The 20,044-nt window shown below is 41.1% G+C and overlaps 1 pseudogene; it reads right to left on the bottom strand.

Annotated features, from left to right (window-relative positions):
* Positions 1 to 11,313: 11,313 nt before the first annotated feature.
* LOC146583740 (protein NLRC3-like) lies at positions 11,314 to 19,669 on the bottom strand (annotated as a pseudogene).
* Between the last annotated feature and the right edge of the window lie 375 nt (positions 19,670 to 20,044).

The raw sequence follows: 20,044 nt of genomic DNA on the forward strand, positions 1-20,044 counted from the left end.
TAGAAACTGTCCCTAAGCTATTGTTGCTCATACTTACTGAGGTCCCTAGCTACTTCCTTACTATGTCAGTAAACTTTTTTGAAAAGGAAGCTGTTGTAGATTTAAAGAAACATCTTAATTGAAGCAAAGGCAAAAAAAAAACTGGAATGAATTTCATGTGACTGTTCATATTAAAGCCAACAACAAGTGAAAATCCAAAAACGGCTCCAATCCTTTGTATTAATGATCTCCCCCCTCTCTCTCTGTGTGTGTGTGTGTGTGTGTGTGTGTGTGTGTGTGTGTGTGTGTGTGTGTGTGTGTGTGTGTGCGTGAGTGTGTGTGTGTGTGTGCGTGAGTGTGTGTGCCCTCACAGAAGGAAGGTCACAGCAGGAGCTTTTCTCAAACGCATTACCAATCAGTTTTTTTACAAGAAGTGTAGCTCATACAGAATCAGAATCAGAATCAGAATGGGTTTTATTGCCAGATGTTGAGGTTTACAACATTAGGAAATTGCTGCGGTGCTTCAGTGCAAACAATAAGAATTAAAGTGCTATGTAGAAAGAAAGATATGTGCATGAGATATACATTAGATATATACATGAGAATAAGAATTATGAGTGCTACGTAGAAAGATATATACATGAGTGCAGGTGGTGATCAGTGCCAAACATGAAATGATGCAGTGACACAGCGTAGGGTCATGTGTTAGTGGCGGGGACAGTCATGTGGTTATTGTTCATGTGTCCAACAGCAGAGGGGAAGAAACTGTTCTTATGGCGAGAGGTTCTGGTGCGAATGGACCGGAGCCTCCTGCCTGAGGGGAGCAGGTCAAACAGACTGTGTCCAGGGTGAGAAGGGTCAGCTGAGATCCGGGCTGCACGCCGCAGTGTCCTGGAGGTGTACAGGTCCTGCAAAGATGGGAGTCTGCAGCCAATCACCTTCTCAGCAGAGCGCACAACACGCTGCAGTCTCTGTTTGTCCCTGATAGTGGCTCCAGCGTACCACATGGTGATGGAGGAGGTGAGGATGGACTCGATGATTGCAGTGTAGAATTGCATCATCGTCCGTGTTGGCAGGTTGAATTTCTTCAGCTGCCTCAGGAAGTACATCCTCTGCTGGGCTTTCTTGATGACGGAGGTGATGGTGGGCTCCCACTTCAGGTCCTGGGTGATGGTGGTACCCAGGAAGCGGAATGAGTCCACAGAGGCGATGGGGGTGTCAGTCAGGATGATGGGGGGGAGTGGGGCTGTGTGCTTCCTGAAGTCCACAATAATCTCCACTGTCTTCTGGGCATTCAGCACCAGGTTGTTGTGGCTGCACCAAGACACCAGACGTTCAACCTCCCTCCTGTAGGCAGACTCGTCCCCGTCCGAGATGAGCCCGATGACGGTGGTGTCATCTGCGAACTTGATTAGCTTGACAGACTGGTGGGTGGAGGTGCAGCAGTTGGTGTACAGGGAGAAGAGCAGAGGAGAAAGAACACAGCCCTGAGGGGAGCCGGTGCTGATGGTCCGGGAGTCCGAGACATTCTTTCCCAGCCTCACGTGCTGCTTCCTGTCCGTCAGGAAGTCAGTGATCCACCGGCAGATGGGATCAGGCACATTCATCTGGGAAAGCTTGCCTCGGAGATGGTCTGGAAGGATGGTGTTGAAGGCAGAGCTGAAGTCCACAAACAGGATCCTGGCGTAGGTTCCTGGGGAGTCCAGATGCTGCAGGATGAAGTGTAGGGCCATGTTGATGGCGTCGTCTACAGACCTGTTGACTCTATATGCAAACTGCAGGGGGTCCAGGAGGGGGGCCGTGAGGGTCTTGAGATGGGAGAGAACTAGGCGCTCAAATGACTTCATGACCACAGATGTCAGAGCCACGGGTCTGTAGTCATTTAGTCCAGTGATCCTAGGTTTCTTGGGGACAGGGATTATGGTAGATTTATACCATTTATACAATGGTATAAATGTATTCTTTGCGATACTTTATAAATATGAAGCTAAAGATTTTGAGTTCGTGCACATTGTGAAGCAAGAATCTAAATATCTGTGTCACAATGATTTCTATAAAAGCGTGTTGTTTATGGGGATAATGTAACAAATCTTTTGTGCGTCCTATTAATGATCAATGGTAATTGAAGAGGAACCCTGACTCAGGACATTTTCATGACAAGTGACAGCGCAGACAACTACTAATGAGAGAACATGTTTTATCATCATAAAGACTGTGATATGAAGCATCGTTAAAGTGTCACTTCAGTAATGTTGACTCATGTTTTTAATAATGACTTTAAAACACTAAACTCTAATTTCTGTGGTTTATTTTAAGTTTACAGAATATAACATGTGGTAAGAGTTTTACTTCTCACTGTCCGTGTTATGTGTATCTATTTATCATGTATGCTTTGCTCTGTGGACTGTAAAATGTTTCATTGTGTTCATGAAATAAACCAGACTTTCACTGTCTGCATCTTTTACTGTTTTTCTGCTTTTGTTCACTCCAAGTTTGACAAAACCTACAGATATCCAGAGTTAACTCACTAACAATGCGGAGCAGTCTCAGTGTATTTAGCTGCTTTTTCCCTGAACACAACAAACTGAGAGAAACGCCTGTAGGCCTCACTTTGGTCATTTGAACGCTGAAGGAGATTTGTTCCATAGACACCTTATACTAGTGTTTCCTGCACTACTATGTTCTATTTAAATCCAGATTCCTTTTATAGTTTGCAGTGAAATTTGTTAAACCATTGCTTAATGGGACAGAAGTACAAGTCACTCTTTACTAACACGTTTGTAGATGAGTTTATTGCTGAACAACACAGCTAGCAGTCTCACACACTCTTTAGGTTTTTCAAGTTTTGTGTGTAAGGGTTTAGTCTATCAAACCTTACCCTTTTCCCCCCAGTATCACAACAGTATGACTCCCAAAGTACGGCTCAGTAAACAACCAATGATTCTAAAGCCAGAACAGAAAGATACAGTTGGAAGATGAATGATTGTGTTTTTATGATGCGTAGTAAAACGACCCCCTCTTCTTCTCTGTGTTGCTGTTGTTGTTGTTCGTGTGTGTGTGTGTGTGTGTGTGTGCCTTAGAAGTCAAATAATACATTAGCCATACTTAAAAAAAACATCTGAATTTCATTTAGAACTGAGATTCTAAGTTGTAAGCAGAAATCTTATGCACAGCCAGAAACATGTTTCCCCACTTTCACAATGCTGAGGTGACAAATCCACAACCCCCCAACAAATGGTTTGTTACACGCGGGTGTGAAGGGCAAGCTTTACTTACACAGCCTCACACACACTAGATTTTTAAAGTTTTTGGGTACAGGGGTTTAGCCACAGATGCAACATCCACTTTTGATAAAGATCACGCCACCTGTTTATTTCTTAAGAAATTAAGACTTATATCACAAAATGTTAGAAATATAAAGTGAACCATGCGACTTTTTTAATTTTCTGTTTGATGGAAGGACTTAAGACACGAGTTATTTAAACAATTCTAAATGACAGTGTGATGGCCATAGTACTTTATGTGGGCCAAATGTGTTAAGGATAATGTTTATCAATGTAACATTTTGTGATATAAGTCGTTCATAACAAACTGAAAGGCCGGGAGTTTAAAATGCAAACCGATGGAAGCAGAAGTAGAAGACTATAATGTCACAGAGCACACTGTGTCTATTATTGTTTAGACATGTATAAATAAGAGCTTAATAAAGATGCTTAATTTCTTAAGAAATAAACAGGTGGCGTGATCTTTATCAAAAGTGGATGTTGCATCTGTGGCTAAACCCCTGTACCCAAAAACTTTAAAAATCTAGTGTGTGTGAGGCTGTGTAAGTAAAGCTTGCCCTTCACACCCGCGTGTAACAAACCATTTGTTGGGGGGTTGTGGATTTGTCACCTCAGCATTGTGAAAGTGGGGAAACATGTTTCTGGCTGTGCATAAGATTTCTGCTTACAACTTAGAATCTCAGTTCTAAATGAAATTCAGATGTTTTTTTTAAGTATGGCTAATGTATTATTTGACTTCTAAGGCACACACACACACACACACACACACACGAACAACAACAACAGCAACACAGAGAAGAAGAGGGGGTCGTTTTACTACGCATCATAAAAACACAATCATTCATCTTCCAACTGTATCTTTCTGTTCTGGCTTTAGAATCATTGGTTGTTTACTGAGCCGTACTTTGGGAGTCATACTGTTGTGATACTGGGGGGAAAAGGGTAAGGTTTGATAGACTAAACCCTTACACACAAAACTTGAAAAACCTAAAGAGTGTGTGAGACTGCTAGCTGTGTTGTTCAGCAATAAACTCATCTACAAACGTGTTAGTAAAGAGTGACTTGTACTTCTGTCCCATTAAGCAATGGTTTAACAAATTTCACTGCAAACTATAAAAGGAATCTGGATTTAAATAGAACATAGTAGTGCAGGAAACACTAGTATAAGGTGTCTATGGAACAAATCTCCTTCAGCGTTCAAATGACCAAAGTGAGGCCTACAGGCGTTTCTCTCAGTTTGTTGTGTTCAGGGAAAAAGCAGCTAAATACACTGAGACTGCTCCGCATTGTTAGTGAGTTAACTCTGGATATCTGTAGGTTTTGTCAAACTTGGAGTGAACAAAAGCAGAAAAACAGTAAAAGATGCAGACAGTGAAAGTCTGGTTTATTTCATGAACACAATGAAACATTTTACAGTCCACAGAGCAAAGCATACATGATAAATAGATACACATAACACGGACAGTGAGAAGTAAAACTCTTACCACATGTTATATTCTGTAAACTTAAAATAAACCACAGAAATTAGAGTTTAGTGTTTTAAAGTCATTATTAAAAACATGAGTCAACATTACTGAAGTGACACTTTAACGATGCTTCATATCACAGTCTTTATGATGATAAAACATGTTCTCTCATTAGTAGTTGTCTGCGCTGTCACTTGTCATGAAAATGTCCTGAGTCAGGGTTCCTCTTCAATTACCATTGATCATTAATAGGACGCACAAAAGATTTGTTACATTATCCCCATAAACAACACGCTTTTATAGAAATCATTGTGACACAGATATTTAGATTCTTGCTTCACAATGTGCACGAACTCAAAATCTTTAGCTTCATATTTATAAAGTATCGCAAAGAATACATTTATACCATTGTATGAGCTACACTTCTTGTAAAAAAACTGATTGGTAATGCGTTTGAGAAAAGCTCCTGCTGTGACCTTCCTTCTGTGAGGGCACACACACTCACGCACACACACACACTCACGCACACACACACACACACACACACACACACACACACACACACACACACACACACACACACACACACACACACACAGAGAGAGGGGGGAGATCATTAATACAAAGGATTGGAGCCGTTTTTGGATTTTCACTTGTTGTTGGCTTTAATATGAACAGTCACATGAAATTCATTCCAGTTTTTTTTTTGCCTTTGCTTCAGTTAAGATGTTTCTTTAAATCTACATCAGCTTCCTTTTCAAAAAAGTTTACTGACATAGTAAGGAAGTAGCTAGGGACCTCAGTAAGTATGAGCAACAATAGCTTAGGGACAGTTTCTACAATAAATAGGATTTCTTCATCTGCTGTTCGTCAAAAAGTGCCATTAAAACAATTCAGCAGACCCTCAGAGTGCAGATACAAACTGTTTTCAGCTGTAGAGGTAGAGGTACGCTTCATGTACTTACCGGTATCAACATACAGTTTAGCGGAGTGGATTAGAGTGCATTGGTGCTTGGGCCTCAAAAAAAAGTATAGGTATATTACTACTTAGGTGTATCATATATAAGAGACAAATGTTGTTCCTTCAGTATGCTGGCATTACTAAATTTGGCTCATTGCTTACATATATTTATAAAAAGAAAATGTACAAGCTGTGATAACTGTTTCTGATAAAATGAAGAGTAGACTGATATATGAAATATTCCTTTATTGTCATAACTTCTTTCAGTCATACAGAATAGATATCAGAGCCTTAAACAGGCTGGCTTCTGCTAAATGGGTCAAACTGGGCAGAAAGTCTACAAACACATAACATCCTTATAGAATATGATGTGACACTATAGATCAACTTACCTCAGAATATATAAAGCATATAAACAATTACAGCAATATGATGCAACAAACACAGCAGTGCTACTGATCCAAAATACTCAAAGCTTCATAGAACTGGAACAAACATTTATTTTTAGCTCCATTCTGCTGCTGATACATACTTTAGGTTTCTGAATATTAAACTTGTTGCTGCCTTTCATAGTGTGTAACTTGAAGGCCCTGAGTACTTTCTCCCACACTGAAAACACTGGAATGATCAAATTATTTGAACATTACCTAATAAGACTGATTCAGGACAGACAATTAGTTATAACTTTCCTAGCAGTCCTTCACAAACAGGGAACAGTCTGTCTATTCTCTCCATCTGTCAGCTGCTGCTGGCTCTTCCTCCTCCTCTTCCTCACACACTGCTGAGTTTGTCCTGGTGGATCATCAGGGGTGCAAAGCCTCACAGATGATGTGCAGCAGTGTGTCCCTCAGTCTGTCCTCACTCTGGACACTTGCAGTTGTCACACATGGAAATCAAATGTGTGATAAGCTGCAGGATTCAAACACAAGTGTGACTTATAAACACATGTTCATACTTTTATTCCACAATCAGAGAGAAAGAAACAGAGAGCGAGTGCAGGACAGACAGACAGGTGAAAGTCTCAGGTGTATACACTGCTACAAAACAGCACAAAAGAAGGAGGATTTAGTGTTTGTGTTATTACGAAACAAGAGGAGTTCCCAGATGATACAGTGGACACATGTGTGACTCCTGCGATTAAAGCATCTTTCTTTCAGCTTAACGAGTGAACCGTCAGCTGTTCAAACACACGTTAAAGTCCGTTTGGCTCGACACCACCGAACAGAGGCAGCAATATAACATTAACAGTGCAGTGAATCCTGCTTGTGCCGTGATATTCAGGACTGCAAACCGAGCAGCATTCACTGACTTTCAGCTTGTTGTGTTTGTGGATATATGACTGACTTTAATTATCCACAAAATCATCACAATCTCTGTAAGATTAAGGTCGACTATATATATATTTTTTAAAGTAAAGGCTTTAAAACCAAGTTAATTCTGAAAGTACAGACATCACTAATGTCACATAACTTTCCCGACACGTGGCCAACAATAATGGTTTAACGTTCTTCATTAAAAAAATATTTGCGCATAAATAAGTGACATAATATTCAGTACTTACTTCTGGAAGTTTACTCTTCCTCCGCTCCGCTTCCACCTTTTTTTTTTCGGCAAAATTATCCACACCACCACCGCACTATGAAGTCTGGGATATGTTGGGCCATGAAGGCTACACCGACCCATCCTTAAAATTCAGGGAAATTATGGACGCATTTGAGGGCCGCATTTCGAGCAGCCTTTGAATTGGGAAAGCCTTCTCTTGTCGCTGTGACGTAATCGGCCTTAAAATGCGGCCTTTAAGGCTGCAAACCCCAAATCCGGTCATTGGTACTTCCTGGCTTGTGTAGTTACTAGGTAACAAAAGCTCAACACTGCCCCTAGCGTCCTGGAGCACTTCCGTTGTGTTTTGGAATTTGCATGTGTTTTGGATTTTGCAAGTGTTTTTTAGTTTGTACGTGTTTTGGATTTTGCAAGTGTTTTGGAGTTTGTACGTGTTTTGGAGTTTGCATGTGTTTTGGAGTTTGTACGTGTTTTGGAGTTTGCATGTGTTTTTTAGTTTGCAAGTGTTTTGGAATTTGCATGTGTTTTGGAATTTGCATGTGTTTTGGAGTTTGCAAGTGTTTTGGAGTTTGTACGTGCTTTGTCTCTAGGGGCCACCGTATGTCAGTAACACAGAACTGTTTTGCTGTGTTTCAGCGCAATAAACCTCCATGTGCACCTGGATGAACCTTGTCTTCCTTCAGTGTGTTGCATTATTATTATTTTTTTATTATAAGCAGAATAAGATACACCAAAAATCCCGACCGTATCTCGCTTATTTCCGGTTAAATGGGATAAAATAAATAAATCCTACAGCAGTGACCAAGGCAGGAAAAAAGTGAAGAGACAAAAATAGCACTGAAAACAGTAGCTATATAAAGAAGAATTTGATATAGCTACAATTTTATGAAATAGCGAATACCGAAAAAGTACGAAAATCATTATCATTCATTGTTCTCTGCTTAGCAGAACAGAAGAATTTAGTTTTGAAAAGGAAAAAGAACTCAAATAGATGAACTATAATTGAATTTAAAAAAAAAACAAAACCTCCTGCATACTGTAGTCAGCTTTGTCTCCATCTAGTGGAGACCTACCAGATCTAATGCTGTGATTTTTCTATTCACTCCCACTACAGGTTAGACTGGTTTTACAGGGATGTAGTAGAAAAAGCATAAAACAAGAACATCAGACACTCACAAACACTGCGAAAAGTTTGTCAGGCAAGAATGCTAAACTTCCAAACTACAATGATTCAATGATGAGATATTTGACTGTGATCAAAGTAAACTTTATTGTCATCTCTGCTATAAACAGTACAGTATATAGAGAGAGGAGACGACAAAGCTCCAGCTCCATTCAGTGCAAAAGACAAAAAATAAATATAAGAAGAGTAAGAAATAAATATAAACTTGAAGACTAAGGTAAAAGGATTAATAACAATTTACAATTTAGTGTTTGACTGATTTAAAGTGACCTTGAAAAGTTTGATATCCTGTTTATGAAGATGACCACGTGCTTTTAGGTGAAAGGAATTTGCTAATAAATCAGTCCAAATTTCCCTCTGTGAGTGTGTACAGTGAATATTTGTGAGGAAAACATGGAGGGTGATTCTGCCTCAGGACCAGAATGACAGAGAGCTAATAGACTGGCTGTTTGCCTGTTCTGAGTTTAGCTCTGGAATCAGCTTTACTTATTACATTATTTATTATTGTCTTTATTATTACTCATGTATACCCAGCAGTACTTGCATGAAGAAATAAACTGAAAAGAGCCATCTGAATTCAAGGCTGGAACTGTACTCAGATCAGACACCAGCGAGGGACGATAAGAAAGACAGATGCAACAACATTGTCATCCCCTATGTAGCCTCCTTACTTGAATATTGTATATTGTATATTGCATAGCTTTTTTTTTTTTTTTTTGTTATACGTAAAATTGTATTGTATTTATTTAAATTTTTACTTTTTAATTATTTTATTTGCATTTTTTAATCACTAGGGTTTGAGAGTAACGAAATTTCTATTCTCTGTATGTCCTGTACATGTGGCAGAATTGACAAATAAAGTTGACTTGACTTGACTTGACTTGACGGTGCATCAGAGAAACTCAGGAGGGTTTTCTCCAAGCACGACATCCTGGATTACTTCAGACCCAGCAACACACTCAGACAAAAACTGGTTCACCCGAAAGACAAAACTCCAAAACACAAACTTAACAATGTGGTGTATGCTCTACAGTGTAGCGAGGAATTCCCAGACCTCTACATCGGAGAGACCAAACAGCCACTTCACAAGCACATGGCACAACATAGAAGAGCCACCTCCACAGGACAAGACTCAGCAGTCCATCTGCATCTAAAGGACAAAGGTCACTCTTTCGAGGATGCCAATGTTCACATTTTGGACAGAGAGGATAGATGGTTTGAAAGAGGAGTGAAAGAAGCCATCTATGTCCACTGTGAGCGACCATCTTTGAACAGAAGTGGTGGTTTACGACACCAGCTGTCTGCCATCTATAATCCAGTTTTGAGATCCTTCCCAGACGCCTTAACGCCCACTCACATCCTGGGCCATCTGACCTCAGGATCACCCTATCACATGATAGGGTGGGGCCAGGTTTCACAATGAGCTCACCCGAAACCCTGGCTTATTGTGACCCACACCCGTTTTCACACCGTGGTTCATGTTATTAGGTAGAGGATCACCAGGGGGTCCTTTGTCCCTCTTTGGGGGGAAACTCCCACAGGGTTTAAATCTGGGTGGGACTCTCCACCATTTGACCTAAGAACTGAAGAAGCTTCTTGGATGAGAGGTGAAACGTCTTCAACCAACTTAAAGAAGTCCAGACATTTTTCTTTCCAATGTCACCAGTGTTTTTCCATGTTCTATGTAGCCCAGAGTTTTTGCTGCATTGTTAATAATGTCTAAAAAATGCTTCCTAGTTTGTCTTTGAACAGTCAGCGTCCATCCATAGCCTTAAAAATAATTGTCCCCTGTGAAGACACAAACTACACCTTTCTTGGCTGCTACCTCAAAGCACATTGTGCGCTGTCGAGGCTGTGTGCTGCACAACAACATTCAATATTTAGTATTTACTGTTATTTACTGTTAGCTAGATTAATGCAATGGTGCTGTGTTTATTATGTTGCCCTCATTTTTTGCTTGTTTTTTCTTTTTCTTATTCTTTTTCTTGTTTTTTTCTCTCAACTGGTGATCTGGAAGATTTTTTTTCTTTCTAAGTGCCCTTTCTCACTGTCTCACTTGCCCTCTGTTATTCTGTTTCTTCATCTTTCTTTCTCCCTTTCCTATCCCCCAGCCATGTCTGTCCCATCTGTAACAACTGAAAATAAAATTAAATAAATAATAACAACAAAGGTAGATCAAATGGATCAAATGGCAAGGCCGTGATGATCCACTTGGCAAAGTAAATCCGTTGGGCATCTTTGTTGGCCTTCAGACAACAACTCTGACGGCTAAATAACCAAATGGGACAGGCAAAAAAATAAAATAAAATAAAAAGTAAAAATAAATAAATGTCACCCATTCATATTGATCACACACACACACACACACACACACACACACACACACACACACACACACACACACACACACACACACACACACACACACACACATGTGTCGTTAATATTAGTATAACAGTCAACTATAACATGCAATATACATATTCAGAGAATAAAATATACTGAATCAGAAAAAACAAATACAAAGGAGCTGGTATTTCTTCTGTGGGAATTCCTTGCAAGGATTGTGACACAGGAGTAAAACTGCATGAGGAGCTAAAAACGCTCTTAGACACGTTCTTTCATTCATAAATACATTAAATACAACTGCTGGTCAGCTACAAAAATGCTACCTGTGAATTTCTCAGTGATATCTCAAACTTGTTCAGCATGTTGTTGTAGACTTAAAAAAGAGTTAATAATAAATCACGGTAGTCAAAAATGTACAGAAGTAAATGTAGCAGTAAAAAATATAAATACATCTCAGAGGACCCTCATCCTGTCTTAAAGCCTCAAAGATCCTGCATCACACACTTTGGGAATCAATCTTCTAGGGAACATTCATTCTTCATTTTTAAACAGAACAATCTGGGATGATAACAATGTACCATCAGGCTCAAACTCAAGTACACGTCCAAGTCCAAATGCAGCATAGACTGGCTCAGTGAACGTGGTCTGGTACGTGTGGAGATGTATCTGTTTTCGTGAAGACACTATGCAAGGGAGACAATAGAAGGACACAGTGCCAGCAGGCCAGTCCAGATATACTGCTACTCAGTTAGAGTCAGCAGGTGGGGCTGTTTTTATGTCTGTTGGTATGCTATTGTGCCAGGCAGTGAAACCTTGAGCTGAGCAGAAAAGACTCCAGGACTGGTTGTAATTGGTTCCATCCAATACAGCAGCCATCAATGTATGCTTTCCTCCTGATTCCTTTGTATGTCACTCCTATTGTAACCGTTCCTGTCCACCGTACCTCCCAGTAAAAGCGCCCAGTCAAACCATCGCTGCAAAGCACCTGTTTCCAGCTATCCAATCTCTCTGGATGATCAGGCTGCTCCTCTTTCACCAACACGGCTTTTCTGTTGTCTGTAGACAGTTTGAGGTTTCCTTCTGCTGTGTTTGGGTCCAGTACTAATAGTACAGGGTGGACCATTTATATGGATACACCGTAATAACATGGGAATGGTTGGTGATATTAAAGTCCTGTTTGTGGCACATTAGTATATGTGAGGGGGCAAACTCCTCAAGATGGGTGGTGACCATGGTGGCCATTTAGAAGTCAGCCATCTAGGATAGAACTTTTGTTTTTTCAATAGGAAGAGGGCCATGTGACACATCAAACTTATTGGTAATGTCACAAGAAAAACAATGGTGTGCTCGGTTTCAACGTAACTTTATTCTTTCATGAGTTATTTACAAGTTTCTCTTTGTTCACAGTCATTGACATGTTGAAGAGGTTAACACGTGAGGAGCGGATCGAAATTGTGTTGATATCTGGTGAACGCAGTAACCGGGTCATTGCAGCAGATTTCAATGCAAGACACCCTACGAGACCACCCATCTCCCATGCTACAGTTAGCAAACTGCTTGCTAATTTTCGTGAAACTGGTTCAGTGTTGGATTTGCCAAAATGTGGACGCAAGAAAACTCACTAATGAAGAAACATCAGTGGCTGTCCTAGCTTCATTCAGCAAGAGCCCACAGCGTGGCCATGTCACTGGAGAGTGGCATTAGTCGAACATCCCTTCGGCGGATGTTAGCTACTCACAAATGGCACCCTTACAAACTCCAGCTACTGCAGGATCTCGACGAGGATGACCCAGATCAGTGCACAGAATTTGCAGAATGGGCAAAGCAAAAATTGGAACAGGACCCTCAGTTCACACAGAAGATTTTGTTCAGTGATGAGGAAAAGTTTTATGTGAATGGTGAAGTTAACCAACAAAACCACCGCTATTGGTCTGACACTAACCCACATTGGATGGATCCCTCCAAGACCGTTGGAACAACAAAAGTGATGGTTTGGTGTGGTATATGGGGTACAACGATAGTGGGTCCATTCTTCATCAATGGAAACCTCAAGGCCACTGGATATTTGAAATTGTTACATGATGATGTGTTTCCCTCTTTTTGCACTGAAGCTGGCACGTTCCCTCAGTTTTTCCAGCAAGATGGTGCACCACCACATTATGGGTGCCAGGTCCGAGCATTCGTAGATGAACAGTTTCCTGGAAAGTGGATTGGTCGTTGTAGGCCAGTTGAATGGCTCCCAAGGTCTCCCGATCTGACCCCCTTAGACTTTTATCTTTGGGGTCATCTGAAGGCAATTGTCTATAGTGTGAAGATACGAGATGTGCAGCACCTGAAACTACGGATACTGGATGCCTGTGCTGGCATTTCTCCTGCGGTGTTGCTATCAGTGTGTGAAGAGTGGGAGAGGAGGGTTGCATTGACAATCCAACACACAATGGGCAGCACATTGAACACATTTTATAAGTGGTCAGAAAGTTGTAAATAACTCATGAAAGAATAAAGTTACGCTGAAACCAAGCACACCATTGTTTTTCTTGTGACATTACCAATAAGTTTGATGTGTCACATGGCCCTCTTCCTATTGAAAAAACAAAAGTTCTATCCAAGATGGCCAACTTCTAAATGGCCACCATGGTCACCACCCATCTTGAGGAGTTTGCCCCCTCACATATACTAATGTGCCACAAACAGGACTTTAATATCACCAACCATTCCCATGTTATTACGGTGTATCCATAAAATTGGCCCAACCTGTACTTTGGCTTTTGTAGACATTAAACAAATAAGATATGACATATTAATTGGGGGCAGGGATAGCTCAGTAGGTAAAGTGGTCGCCCCATGATTGGAAGGTCGGCGGTTCGAATCCACTTAACGGCTACCCTGAGGTACCCCTGAGCAAGGTACCGTCCCTACACACTGCTCCCCGGGCGCCTGCTTAGTGGGCTGCCCACTGCTTCACTGAGTGAATGGGTCAAATGCAGAGAAAAACAAGTAATTTCCCCATGGGGATCAATAAAGTATCCATTATTATTATTAATGATTGAGTTTTGAGAGGTTATGGTTTATGTTACCCTCAGTTGGATCCAAACTACGGGTTCACCATTCTTCCAGTCTTTATGCTAAGCATAGCTAATTATTTCATCACATTTCAAAGAATATTTTATATCTAGTGCTGTCAGCGCTAATCTTGTTAAAATGACGTTAACACCATAACCGCATTAACGCGGCAAATCTCCGTTAGCAAGTTGTCGCGGATCGCCCCGTGCGTGGGGCTGGACGGCTCTAATGCATTGTCTGTGAAGGTTCTCAGTCATCCAGGTCTAATGCATTAACAAGCTAAATGAGCTAACGTATTGATGCCATGCAGCCCCACGCACGGGGCGATCCACGTTAACTCATTAACGGAGATTTGCTGCGTTAATGCGGTTATGGTGTTAACGTCATTTTAATGACATTAACGCTGACAGCACTAATTATATCATATTATAATGTTGATAATTTGAATTGATTGTTTTCCAAGATCCTTTTAATAGTGGTTTGGCTTACATCTTAGGGGTGATGGGGCCATTCTGCATTTTCCACAGTGACCAGTCCTGTTGATGTGGTAGAGAAAGACAAGTGAACACAAACTCAGGCTCAGTAAACGAAGGCTATGACGTATGTGTACTGATTTTAAAAACATCATACTTGAGAGTTTCCAGTTTGCACTTTGGCTCCTGCTGTAAAGCAGACAGTAGTTGAAGTCCCAAGTCTCCTGGATGATTAAAACTCATATCCAGCTCCCTCAGATTAGAGCGGTTGGAGTTCAGAGCTGAAGCCAGGACACAACAGCCTGTCTCTGTGATCAGCCTGATAACCTGTGAACATACACAAAATGTTTTCTCTGCTAGATATAGCATGATATAGCATAAATGATTTGCCTGCCAGTTGTCCAAAAGCTATCTACCAGCTTTATGCAGATGATGCAGTTATATATGTACCAGCTAAGTCACCTGGTGAAGCAGCAGATACTTTAACGACACATCTGAATGATGTCCAACAATGGCTGGAACATAATCATCTTGTATTGAATTAAAAAAAACAAACAGTTTCTATGTGTTTTTCTATTAGAAAACAAAGTTCACCTGATGATTTTAAAATCAAGTTAAGCAACGAAGAAATAAAGGAGGTTAAAGATTTTAAGTTTTTAGGAATAATTTTAGATTCACTCTTAAATTTGATACACATGTAAAGAAGATTTCAACGACGGTCAAGGTTAATCTGAATTGTTTTAAGTTAATTCGGCATTATATACCTACTTCAGCAGCTCAGTTATTCATGCATTCCATGATATTCTCTCATTTTTCATATTGTCTGACAGTTTGGACTCAAGCAGCACCATCTACAGTTCAGCCTGTGGTATCCTTATATAACCAATCTTTAAAAATAATGGATAAAAAATCTATTCGGTGGCATCATTGTCACATTTTAAAGAAATATATAATCTACTTAGTTTTATGAGTTTTAATCATTTGTGTTTTCTTAAATTAGTTTTTAAATGTATAAATAGGATGGCCCCAGAGTGTCTTAATAGATACATCCAAAGACAAGATAGTAATCGTATTACTAGGAGCATGGTGAACGGCAACTGCAAGATATCATATCGAGATCTTAATTTGGTCAGTCAGCATTTTCCATAAAGGCCTGCCATCTGTGGAACACACTTCCAACCGAAATCAAATTGATTACAGACATCAGATTCTTTACATTGAAGGTCAAAGTGTGATTAAAGGGAAATCAGAGCTGTAGTCATTTTAATTAATGATTTTTTATTTTTAAAATTTATTGTCTATTAATTGTAGTTGTATTTATGTTGTATTTTGGTTTCATGCAAATGTATGTTTTATTGTAAAATGTATGCGCTGACCACTGAGAAAAAGTGAGTTTGTTTTCAAAGAAGCTTCCTGATCTCAGAAGCTGTTGGATTTCCTCCACTAAAGAATTGTCATTGAGTTCATTTAGGCAGTGAAACAGATTAATGCTTCTCTCTGGAGAAGGACAGTGTCTGATCTTCTGCTTGACGTACTGCACTAGCTTTTCTCTGACCTTTGGTTTACTTTTTGTCTTTTTCAGCAGGCCTTGTAGGAAAGTCTGATTAGTATCCAGTGAAAGACCCAGCAGGAAGCGAACAAACAAGTCTAGGTGCCCCTTTGGACTCTGTAAAGCCTGGTCCACTGCGTCCTGGTAGAGTTTCTTACATGCATGCTCATGTTTTACTGACAATCGACGTCTTCTCAGTAGATTGACACCAGTGTTGACAAATGTTAGAAGGACATGAAGTGCAGCCAGAAACTCTTGAATGCTCAGATGGACAAAGGAAAACACTCTCTCCTGGCTCAACCCATGCTTCGTATTGAAGACCTCTATGAACAGTCCTGAGCAGAGTGATCCAGTTTTGATGTCAATGCCATACTCTTTTAGTTCTGTTTCAGAAAATATCTGGTTTTCTTTCTGCAGCTCCTCAAAAGCAAGGTTTCCCAAAGCCAGAAAGATCTTCTTGGCTTCTGAATCTGTCTCAGCCTTTCTATGATACTTTGCATTATCTTGCTTTATCCGAGTTAACAGGAAGTGGATGTACATCTCAGTCAGGGTTGCAGGAAGTTCTGTCTTCTCTTTGAACTGGAGTGCATCCTCGAGAACTGTAGAGGTGATCCAACAGAAGACCGGAATGTGGCACATGATGTGGAGGCGTCGTGATGTCCCAATGTGTGAGATCATTGCATTTGCCTGCTCTTCATCCCTGAATCTCCTCCTGAAGTACTTCTCCTTCTGTGAGTCCATGAAGCCTCTGACCTCTTTCACCATGTCAACACACTCATGAGGGATCAGAGTGGCTGCTGCAGGTCGTGTTGTTATCCAGAGGCGAGCAGAGGGAAGCAGGTTCCCCCTGATAAGGTTGGTCAGCAGTACATCCAGTGAGGTGGACTCTGTAACATCAGTCACAATGCTGTTGTTGTGGAAGTCCAGAGGAAGTCGACACTCATCCAGACCATCCAGGAGAAACACAACCTGAAACTCTTCAAAGTGGCAGATTCCTGCTTTTTCTTCCCTCTCTCAGCAGCAAGACATCTCCCCCCCTCCCCTCCTCCCAAACATCTCCCAGTGTCACAGTGGATCAGGTCAGGAGACAACTGAGGAAGCTTCGCCCCAGAAAGGCAGCAGGCCCAGACAAGGTGTGTCCTAGGATGCTAAAGGCGTGTGCTGCTGAACTTGGGGAGCCGCTACAACGAGTCTTCAATCTCAGTCTGCGACTGGGGAGAGTGCCCGCCCTATAGAAGACATCCTGCATCGTCCCGGCCCCCAAAAGGAACCGGCCCAATGAGCTGAATGACTTCCGACCGGTGGCACTGACGTCACATCTTATGAAGACTCTAGAGCGGCTCTTCCTCAACCTCCTCCGACCACAGGTACAACATGCCCAGGACCCACTACAGTTTGCATACAAGGCGGGTGTTGGAGTGGAGGATGCCATCCTGTACCTCCTACACAGAGCCCACTCACACCTGGATGGGGGAAAAGGCATGGTCAGGATCCTGTTTCTTGACTTTTCCAGTGCCTTTAATACCATCCGGCCCTGTATGCTTCAGGAAAAACTGAACAGGATGGAGGTGGACCCCTGCCTGGTGGCTTGGATCTCCGACTACCTCACCGACAGACCACAGTACGTCAGGCTGAAGGACATCACGTCTGACACTGTGGTGAGCAGCACAGGAGCACCACAGGGAACTGTGCTGTCCCCTCTTCTCTTCACCCTGTACACCTCTGACTTCTGCTACAACTCTGAATTATGCCATATTCAGAAGTTTGCAGATGACACAGCCATCATGGGGTGTATCTGGGATGATCAGGAAGAGGAGTACAGAAGTCTGGTGAGGAACTTTGTCGCATGGAGTCACACAAACCACCTGCAACTCAACACCTCAAAGACTAAGGAACTGGTTGTGGACTTCGGGAGGTCCAGAGAAGGTCCACTGCCAGTTCAGATAGAGGGTGAGGAAGTGGAGGTGGTCAACAAGTACAAGTACCTCGGGCTGTGGGTGGACAATAAACTGGACTGGTCATGCAACACAGAGCACCTGTATAAAAAAGCCCAAAGCCGACTGTACTTCCTAAGGAGGCTGAGGTCTTTTAACATCTGCAGGAAGCTCCTGAGGATGTTTTACCAGTCAGTGGTTGCTGGAGTACTTTTCTATGCTGTGGTGTGCTGGGGGAGCAGCACAGCAAAGAAGGACTCATCCAGGCTGGAGAAACTGATCAGGAAGGCTAGCTCTGTGGTCGGCATGAAGCTGGACACTCTGGTGACAGTGGCAGAGAAAAGGACATTAAAGAAACTGATGGACATTATGGACAATGCTGGGCATCCTCTGCACACGGCCATTAACAACCAGAAGAGTCTGTTCAGTGACAGGTTGCTTCTCCCCAAGACAAGAACTAACAGACTTAAAAACTCCTTTGTCCCACACGCCATCAGACTGTTTAACTCCTCTCTGGAGGGGAGAGGGAGGGGAAACAGGAAACAGGAGGACAAAGGAGGGGGGAACAACTAAGCTGTAGTGCCTCTTCACCTCACTGTACAATACCTTGTGCAATACTTTTTGTAAATAGTCAACAGTGCAATAGACCTCAATACTTGAAATGTGCAATTCACTTGTATTTTTATTTTTATTCCTATTTATTCTATTTATCCCCTTCGTATATTTTATTTATATTTGTCTCTGTATTTATATATGTGTGTGTATGTGTGTGTGTGTATATATATATATATAATATTCTGTAACTTCTGTCGGTGCTGTGCTTTTTTGGAAATCGAATTTCCCAGAGGAACCCACCCGAGGGATTAATAAAGTTCTATCTTATCTTATCTTATCTTATCTTATCTTATCTTATCTTATCTTATCTTCTTTGGTGTCAGTAAACATATAATGGATAAGTTCCACCAAGCTGCACTGTTTTGTTTTCAGCAAATTGAGCTCTCGGAAAGTGAATTGGAAGATAAACTGTATATTGTTGTTGGCTTTGTTTTTAGCCCAGTCCAAAATGTATTTTTGTGTCAAGACTGTTTTTCCAATTCCACCCACTCCCTTTGTCACCACAGTTCTGACTGGTTCATGTCTTCCAGATAAAGGTTTAAAAATATTCCCAAAAAAGATATCAGCTGAACCTCCAGGTTTCAAGGAGGCAGGTTGTATCTGTCTGTCCTCATGATGATCATCATCTCTGTTCTCACCCTCTAAGATGTGGAGCTCTGTGTAGATCTGATTCAGACGAGTGGGGTTCTCTGCTCGGGCACCCCCCTCAAACAAGCACTGAAACTTTTTCCTCAGGTTACACTTTAATTTATGTTGGCAAATGGCAGCAGAAGTTTCTGAGGAAACATCAGGTGATATAGGTCCATTTACAGTGAATCAAATATGCTAAGTGCAATATGGTTTTTAAGAAACCTTTAAGAAACCTAATCCATTATTGAGATCTTCACATTATCCATTACTGAGGTTAACAGAGTTATTGTTTCACAATAATTTTACATTATAATAACAATTTTACCTCTTTGGCAGTTTGACAGTTTCCACAGATGTAAAAAATGAAGAAAATATAGAAAAGCATCTCACTCCTCTGCAGAGAATCAGCCAGCTGATCCTGCTTCTTTCTTCTCAGGAAGCTCAGTGTGAGTCTCAGAAATGTGTCACCATCGCTGATCTCATCTTTTTTTATCAGCCGTTGATTCATAATCTTCTCTCATAATCTTCTTTTTTTGTGTGCCTTCTGGACATTTTTGACTCAGAAATTTCTTGAATTTTTGTAGCTCATTTTTCATAAAAGTAACAATTTCCTCCTCAAGCATCTACAAAATGCAGAGTAACATTTTTCATTTTAAAGAGTGTTTTTTAGAGGCAATCACAAAGTTGCAGTATACAGTGTATTTCTTGGGAACATCTCATGATCATGATGTGACCAACACCATTACAGGCTACTCAAAATACACACCCACTTCCTCTATACTTTCTAACTCATGACACATGCAATGAGCATTTTCTATTTAATTTTATGCCAAGTTAACCCAATATCATGGTAAAACATGTAATAGACACGCTGGTCAACTCGAGCGAGGTGTGAATGAACCACAAAATTAGTTCGGGATACCTGGCTGCTGTCTTAATGTTGCATAATCCCACCAAATCCCAATTCTTCCATGAGCATAAGATCAGTAGTCAAAGTT

Source organism: Mchenga conophoros, linkage group LG1 (assembly GCF_057382185.1).
Source record: "Mchenga conophoros isolate Kocher_MC1m ecotype Shallow Benthic linkage group LG1, M_conophoros_male_GT1.1, whole genome shotgun sequence".
NCBI lineage: Eukaryota > Metazoa > Chordata > Actinopteri > Cichliformes > Cichlidae > Mchenga > Mchenga conophoros.